This window comes from Centruroides sculpturatus, unplaced genomic scaffold (genome assembly GCF_000671375.1).
Source record: "Centruroides sculpturatus isolate CEXI.00-Female unplaced genomic scaffold, Cexi_2.0 scaffold458, whole genome shotgun sequence".
In the NCBI taxonomy this organism is placed as follows: domain Eukaryota; kingdom Metazoa; phylum Arthropoda; class Arachnida; order Scorpiones; family Buthidae; genus Centruroides; species Centruroides sculpturatus.
Genome location: NW_019384732.1, coordinates 188,871 through 196,203, shown reverse-complemented (window position 1 = coordinate 196,203; position 7,333 = coordinate 188,871). Strand labels below are relative to the sequence as shown.

Here is a 7,333-nt window from a genome sequence, read left to right as displayed (position 1 = left end):
TTTTTAACCCTTTTCTAATTGTGGCACTCTCAAACTGATCATTTTTTTCTTCCGATATCCCTACTTTTTTATCACTGCAGAGTTTTAGTCATTTTTATTTACTGTCTTTATCACTTGTAGTCTGTGGCAAACCTACTTTTTTGGGTAACCTAAAGCTTGAATGTTCTGGGGAGTCCTTCGCCCCTGATTGTCAGGCTGTACCTAAAGACTGATCTAAAGAACTATTAAGCTTATTATTAACGAAAGATTCGAGGATTCAGCTGCCAGAACGTGGGCTGTGAATAAATCATGCTGCTGTGTGTTCGGATATTGTAAGTCCTGGAGAAAACGTTGAAATTTGACCATTTACAGGGACATATTGAATCCATATGAAATGAGTATTAGAGCATATTCAAAGATCGACATTCAACCGATGATTGTATTACTAAAATGGCCTTATTTTAATAAACATTTAAAACAATTTAATCGATTTCGTTCACTCATTAAAATAAAGTTGCTTCACGGCCAAACCGGGATTAGGGACTCGGAAGTTCAGCTTCATTAGTTTCATAATACAATATTAATAGATCCTCCACTGCTACTTTTAGCAATGCAAGAAGTGTTACGTCACTATCCAGCACTATGGCACACTCAGGTATTTTGCATTTTTTAAAAATGTTATGTATTATACAATAAGCTGATTCTTCTCTATTGTTCTATTTATTTATTTTTAAACTAAACTACAAAGTTAATATTGCATTATGAAATAATTTTATAAATAAAGATAATTTAATCGCTAATTCGTTTAATTTACAGAAGAAATTCTTCATTTATATCGAATTTAACAGTTCAGATATGTGTTTATAATACAAATTTAGAATGGCTTGGGGGCATTTTCTAATTTTCTTCTACCTTAGTGACTGTCAGTTGTCAGCGAACACTGAAGAATGCGAACAAGATTTCAACTACGATACTGAATACTTAGGTCAAAGGGAATAAAAAATGTTAAATGGATATTAAATAAAAAAATTAATTATTAATAAAATTAAAATTATTTTTTACAACGATTAATTCTAAATGTTTGATCAAATTTTCGTACTTAATTTCTGTATAAATAAATATCTGTAAAAATAAATTTATTCAGCATAATAAATTATTAATATTGTTTTAAATTTCTTTAAACATTATCAACGAGCAATTACTTATTGTGACAACGTCACAATGCCTGGCTGCAATTTTAAATCATATTTTAATTTAAAAATCACGTGACTTCCGGTCCAGACGGGAAATTCATATATAGTTGATCGGAGTCTCCAGCTCCTAAGCTTATACATGGTCTCAATTTTTATCTATCAGCCCAGTAATATAACGTATAATAAATTGAGAATTGTACAGGCCTAAATAAGTTATATACGAATATCTAGGACCAGATTTTCACATAAACAAAATAAGCTTCTGTTTAGGGTCTCGCGTTACGAATTTGTATTTAGGGCCCACATTATTTGATGGAGGGGAAAGACGTGCTATAAGTTATAGCTTAGGGCCGCACACGTCTAATTCCAGCCTTGAATATAACAAATTTTTAATAAACATTTTCAAAATTAATTGACGAGGTATTAAAAGATAATTTAACCTGGTATTTCTTTTTCTTATAAAATTAAAAAAAAATTATGTTATTTGAAATTTTTCTAGAATATGATAATGAAAATAGGCTAGATGAAACGGTATTATGTTACAATTTTTAACTTGAAAAAAATTTCTGGACAAACTGCTTTTTTCCTACTTAAGATAGTTATTCTTTACTGCGCGTTAAGTGTAAAGATAAAAAAAATTATCAAAAATCGCATCATAACAGAGCAAAAAACTTAACGTGTTTGATGTTTACTATGCATATACTTAACAAACTTAAAAATACAGTATTTTTGTTCTTACAGTCGACGGTCAGACCCTCTAGAATTTCCAGTAAATTTATTATAATCATCCTGTAATAAAATATGCACATATATAACTTTTATAGATGCAAACAAACACGTATCGATTGAAATAATGTGGACGTGCTTATAAAGTTGTGAGATATCTTTAAGGATGTTAAATGTTCTGCTTGAAGTGTCAGTAGAGAGAAGACATTTTCACTTTGTAACTCCGTTGTAACGATTAAAAAACTTCTAAATTTGAATTAGACAAACTTAACAGTTACATTTAAGAAAAGAAAAAAAAATGAAAATAAATACGGTATTATTTAAAGGCCGATAACGACTCGTCAGATTTAACAATAAACTTCATAAATTATAATACACTTCCGACGATAACAAAAAATATATTAACAAGAAATTAACAAAGGAAAGTTGAAAAACTGCGAGTACTTTCAACCCTGTACGGCAGAGACTTTTTTTGCGAGAGGACTCTTTTGTACAGATTTTTTAAAATAGAACAAAGCATTGGAAATTTTTTAAAATTTCTTTTTTTAATTTCTTGCTAATATATAGTTTTTATGTCGTCGAGAGTGTTTTACGTAGGATTATCATCCATTGTTATTGGAAACAAAAATCTTTAAAAAGTTCTAGTATTATAGAAGAAAATTCTAGCAATAAATTTCATTTAATTAGTCAAAATTTATTCTTAACACCAAACAATTTGGCGTCTTTCCATCATTAAAAAAATATTTTTAATAACCTTTATAAGTGATAGCAAATTCAACATGCTGCATTTAATAATAATAATAATAATAATAAAATGTCGAAAATTTCAGTTTCCGGTGTTTAATTGTCCTAAAATTCAATCAATTTTATCGCTTTAAATTAATTTTTTCCCTCCGTGTAATAATGTTTGCGTTCTTTTCTTTTTAAACTAGTGGATTCATTAATTTAATTCTAAATCACGACTGTCTTTTCCGGCTTTAGCTCATTATTAAAAAAAACAATAGGTGATATCACGTGACTGAATTTTTCACAACAGAATCATTTTGTTGGGTTAAGCTATTTAGATGAAATATCACACGTGCAGATAACATCTCAAAGCTGGTCAAATCGTGCTCGGAGTATTTCAAAAATCATATTCTTCTGCTGAAATGTCGACTGGGTGAAAATATTTCTCTACATTATTGTTAATTAAGGAAGAAACAAAGAAATTATTACTCATAAAACTTAATCAGTTAAATGATTCAGACACAATTACAAAAATTAAGAGGAATCTGAAGGACCAGCACTCGAACCGAGTTGGATCCTTAAAAGTTTAAGTAGGAATATGTTTGGCTCCATCCCTCTTCATCCGGTTTCTTCCTAAAGGTATGTCCAAACTCATAACAGGTTCTCAAGGAAGGAGAAAGAGTTTAAAATCTTATTAATTAATATTTATTTTACTAGTACATATTATCTAATTAAAATACAGTATGTCAAACATTTGACATTTTTGGTATAAATAAAAAAAATTATTATTTTTTACGATAAGGAAAGATTATGTTCTTTGTACTTTTTTAAAGAATACTTCCTGCAACATCACTAGTACTTTGTATTGTATTTTTTTATCCTTTAATCTACTTTGAAACATCTTGCACTTTTACAAATCAAATGTGAATCATCTGTAATTCCGGAAAGACATTCTCATTACTTTCACTGATACGTGCTGTATTCTGCTCTTTTGTGCTTTGTTTATTTATTATCAATCTTAGAAATTGTGTGTTCGTTACTAGTTTAATATAGCAAATGGTTGGTGTATGCTATCTGCAATAGCTAACCTTCTCTTGTATTCAATCTGTATTTCACTTTCCTTATCTTCAAAGGTCATATAATTTGTATCTTTATCACTTATTTTTAAAACCGAATGATCTCTAAGATTTACATTTTATGCAGATATATTATAAATAAAAGATTTTCCCCAAATTAAATTAATTCATTCCGAATATCAATTATAAAATAATAAAAACTATTAGCAATCTAGCTCGAATATTCAATGATTTGATTATGTTTTAATATTTAAAGCAATTTTAATACTTTTTAGGTTGAAAATTTCACAAAACTGTATTATTATAATCATATTTTCTCTAGAAGACGCAATGTAAAAAAATAATAACTATAGAAAATTTTCACTTATAATTTCATTGAGATTAATAAAATCTTAATTTAGTATTGCGAATGTGTTACATAATGGAAGTAAGTTAACTACTTAAATTATTAAATATAAAGATGTGTCGTTGGCCAGATGGCCTACCGCCTTCGGGTTTGAATCCGGTCTCGACCCATTTAATTTATAATAGGTAGTTCGCGTCCAGACACGATTTCCCATCCATCACCCATTCTGATCCATCTCGCTGCAGGTCGGGTCCCTATAATGGGCGAAATTGCACCTTTAGCAGTGGCGAAAATACAAGAGAAGCGCCGCTTCTCTTGTATTTTCTAAAACATAAATACATATTGTGCGACTATTTTCATATTTTAACGTACTTTGAATTAATTAAAATTAATATTTTATTACAAATTTCTATATTACGTGTGAAAAACAATGATAAGATTGCTATTATATCGAATATAAATTTGTATATTCTTATTCCCAATGGAAGCGCCGTATTGTCGAACACGGGAAAGCTTTCAAGGCGAATGAAACGGTATTATGTTACAATTTTTAACTTGATTGATAAGATTGCTATTATATCGAATATAAATTTGTATATTCTTATTCCCAATGGAAGCGCCGTATTGTCGAACACGGGAAAGCTTTCAAGGCGAAAATAACTGAATGGTGTAAAGCAGACAGATTTGCGGATGCGCTTTACATAGCATCAACCTCTGGTGGTTTAGCTGGTGGAAGCTACACACCAAAATATCGTATAACGCTTCCAACGATTCTATACATTAGCCACTGGTAGGGAGCCATTTGACTAACTTGTTAGAGGTAATTACAGGATAGTGAGTAAGAGGTACAAAATAGGTAGATATAGGATGGCAAGGATTCAAATAGTATTATTAAATATTGACAGTGATAGCAATGATATGTAATCTAAAAGAAAGATATGTTACTGGATTTTACACACAAACACTACTATCCACACAAACAGAAAACTCAGATTTTTTTGCATTTATCAACGTTTTAAGGTCGACCGAGTCTAAAAATGTAAGAATCTTAGGGATTATTTTTTAATCCAGCGTCAAACTTTTCCTCTGTTATACATAATAGAGCCGGAAAAGTAAAATGGCGTCTGCGGAATCTATAAAGAAGTTTGGTGTCAGACCTCTTCCGTATGTTGTGTCTGGATGAGAACGTCATGAGCCATTCGGGTATGAACATCTGGCTTGTATAATTTGTGTCTTGCCTCTCTCGGCATGCCATTTTGCTGGAACGTGCTGCAAAATGGCTCATCCTAACAATCCAACTGCTGTATTGGATCCAACACTGAATTAAGTATTCGTTATATTAAGAGTTGAAACATAATGATTATTACAGAGTCTGCATTTTTAAATAATGGTTCCTAAAATAGAAAGTAATCTAGAAAACATTATAAGAGCAAGTTATCGCAATATATATAGTCTATACCGGATGGCCTTACTCGTGAGTTCGTTTTACAGCACAGTATGCCCGTGGTCCTGGTAGAATACCACCAAAATAAATTATCGATGCTTTTTAATGTATACTTTAAAAATATCTATATTAAGTTTCAGCAGTTCTATAAAATATTCCCTATATCATTTGTTAGAAAATTTTACAGAAAAGATTATGAAAACGCTGTAGTGTTAATATTCAGTGTACCCTTTAGCTGCCACTCGAAATTATCGAGTGACATTTCCACTTCTCAGGACGAGGACCTAGAGGTTGGATTTTGGGAAGCGGTGTAGATGTTATGTGACGGCGTTGTGTACAGCGACGATGCGTGATATGTAAATGAATGAGTGCACTGAAGAAATGAGATAATGATTCAATTGTGAATGTTATCGTGAGGAGTGTGTGTAAGGATGTGTTGAAGTGAAACCGCGAGCTTACCCGATCGTTAAAATGTCTAGCTGAGCCCGTAATCTTCCCGTTGGTAAGGTTGTCTTCAGATTTAGTCCCCGGTCCCACGCCAAATAGCCTACATCCTATCGATGCGTCCTCCATGAATGAAATATCATTCGAAATTTTACGGTGGAAACTCTTCAGCCTCCCGAAATTCAGTTGCAATACTTGTTTATTTTCATTCTTTGTGAGAAGTAGTGTTTAACAATAACCATAAAAACCATTGTTGGAATGATGACGTTTAATTATTAAATTGTGTAGAAAAGTATTTTAAGTCAATTATACGAATTATAAATTCGGCTGTTTTTTTTTTTTTTTTGAAAAGTTTCTATAATATTGTAAGCAGAAAAATTTTCAGATAAAGCATTTAAATGTTTATTATTAAGGCTTTAGAAGGAGATTATAGCACGCAGAAAGGCTCAGTCTTCCATTTTCTTTTGCATCCATTGACAGGCGACATTCGTACAGTGCATGCTATGTAGGCTACTTACAAATGTGATTTATTCTAAAATTATCCTTCACGAATCTTTAATTTACATGTAATGTCACGAATGTATAATAATTACTGAAAGAAAAACTTTTACAAAATTAATAAGTTTCAAAGTGAGTGTACAAAATCGTGCCGTATGCCTATATAAGCAAAAGACAGATGTCAGCAGGCCATCAATAAATCTTAATTTACATTGTACAGAATATGCTTATAAGTTAAAATATGTAGAGTTAATGTGAATATAATAACAAATGTAATTTCCTATGTCAAAAATAGAAAACTATTTCATCCCAAGTAATATTTCTCACTGTACTGAATCGAGTAAAATTGTATAGCGTACTTTATGTATTGTTAAACATAATAAATTATTTTTTAAAAGAAAGTTTGCCTTTATATAGTTGTATAAATGCATCAGAGGATAAGCTATCGTTTTCTCATTATATTGTCAAATATATGTAATAAAAGACAACAGAGAAAAGGCAAATGCACCTATTTAATAACTCTATCATCATTATGAAAAGAGGAGATTTTAATAATTCTACCGCTTCTTTTGGAAAATTTTGTCATTTATTCTTCTGAAATCTTCGCTTGCTGGTGGTTACGGGATCCGAACTCAATAAACAGAAGTTTAAAATATTTGTATTCGTTTTCTGGCGCAATGCTCTATGCACATTTTAAAATATTTATGGCGAACATCTCGAACCTCTTCCGTCAGATGTTCTATAGGCCGCAGTGCGAAATATCTTATAATTTATTGCTATATTTCTTTCGTCTTTCAAAAAAAGTCACCTAAAGATTACTTTACTTTTATAGGCTTTTAGTGTGTATTTTTTTTAATAATACAAATTGTTAGTAAATGAATTTTGTCATTCTAATCATTCT

At 30.7% G+C, this 7,333-nt stretch overlaps 1 long non-coding RNA gene across 2 annotated transcripts; it reads right to left on the bottom strand.

Annotated features, from left to right (window-relative positions):
* Positions 1-4,663: 4,663 nt before the first annotated feature.
* Positions 4,664-6,178, bottom strand: LOC111628229. Of its 2 annotated transcripts, none has more exons than XR_002757140.1 (3): positions 5,950-6,178; positions 5,506-5,635; positions 4,664-5,440 (listed from the first exon to the last, which is right to left on the bottom strand). It is a non-coding gene; the product is annotated as an uncharacterized LOC111628229 (long non-coding RNA). The 2 variants fall into 2 exon arrangements; XR_002757139.1 differs by having other exon boundaries at positions 5,506-5,555.
* Between the last annotated feature and the right edge of the window lie 1,155 nt (positions 6,179-7,333).